General features: G+C 39.1%; 1 protein-coding gene across 1 annotated transcript in view; it reads right to left on the reverse strand.

Annotated features, from left to right (window-relative positions):
• Window positions 1-1,684, reverse strand: part of LOC101848848 — a gene marked incomplete in the record, with an annotated part of 27,022 nt that overhangs the window by 6,570 nt on the left and 18,768 nt on the right.

The following is a 1,684-nucleotide window of genomic DNA, read 5'->3' on the forward strand; positions in this document are numbered from 1 at the left end:
ACTACTACTACTACTACTACTACTACTACTACTACTACTACTACTACTACTACGACTACTACTACAACTACTACTACAACTACTACTACCACTACTACTACTGTAAACCAACAGCAACAGCAAAAACAAAAACAACAAAAACAACAATTGCACCTGCAATCACAACAGCAACAACTACAACAACAACGACAATAATAGTAATAACAACACAACAGCAATAACAACAAAAACTACAACAATAACAACAACTACACTTATAACAATAACAATAACTACAACAACAATATACAACAGTAACAACAATAACAAAACGACGACGACAATAATAACGAAAACAACAAGTACAACGACAACAGCAGCAGCAGCACTGAGAAACAACACTTAGACAAACTGGTGTCCAACTATTCAAGCATTTGCCCAACACATTGGAGTCGCAGTCATCAGACTAATGTCGGTCGATACTGCAACCAGAGAGTCCCCCCCCCCCCCTTTCCTCTTTTTTCCCTCCTCTTCCTTGTCAACCCCACATCGGATTTATTGCCGGAGACCTCGAACAAAACCCATGCCTAAATCACATATTATTTATTTCATCATCATCATCATCATCATCATCATCATCATCATCATCATCATCATCATCATAATCATCATCATCATCATCATCATCATCATCATCATTGTAGATTGCAGGGAATAAAAAAGGGTATGAGACTTAGTAGACTTTTCAAATTTAATAAGTTCGACGTTTCGCCCGGTAAAGGGCTTCTTCAGGAACATGTACAAAAAAATATCATCATCATCATCATCATCATCATCATCATCATCATCATCATCATCATCATCATCATCATCATCTACAACAAGAACAAAAACTACAACCAGTCAACAACAAGAATGACCGAAGCAGCAGCACTTTGATGGATAATTGAAGTAATTGATTATCATAAGTTACTTTATAAATCAGTACTGTCGTCAGTACCATCACAATCATTCCCCCTCCTAAAAAAAAACCCAAAACAATATTAGTTTTTAAAAATAAGAAAAAAAACTATAGGAGAAAAGTACAAACAAAATCACCCTCCCCACACCACACACACACACACACACACACACACACACACACACACACACACACACACACACACACACACACACAAACACAAGACAAAACAGAAAAAGACAGCCAACTTTAGTTAGCATCAGCTCAAACAAGGCCTCACTCTTTGCTCACCCATATGCCAGGGGGATCAGCACCAGGGGGGCGATGGCGTAAAACTGCATGTCGGTGGGAAGATACCAAGTCCAACCCATGCACTGTGGAACAGAACACGGAAGTCAAAACATCTTACAAGATTAATTTCTTATGAAACTGAACTTGGGCGTGAGTGTAAGAAAATAGTGTTAAAGTCAACTTGAAAACTTCATTTGGAACCTACATAATAAACTAACAATGCACATCCAAGGTCTCCATCCTTATTGGGGCCACATGTGGATCGATGTGACAGTATTGAATTGAGAGAAAAAACCTCAAACTTACGGGCATGAGGGATTGAGGGAGGAGGGTTGTGGAGAGGAGGGTGGGGGTGGGGGACTTTTAGAGTAGGTACGATAACTAATGTCACGCTGAGAGGTCTCAGGTTTTTGTTTTGTTTTGTTTTGTTTGTTTTGTTTTCTGGAGGGGGTG

The sequence above is a fragment of the Aplysia californica genome, unplaced genomic scaffold (assembly GCF_000002075.1).
Source record: "Aplysia californica isolate F4 #8 unplaced genomic scaffold, AplCal3.0 scaffold00821, whole genome shotgun sequence".
Classification (NCBI taxonomy): domain Eukaryota; kingdom Metazoa; phylum Mollusca; class Gastropoda; order Aplysiida; family Aplysiidae; genus Aplysia; species Aplysia californica.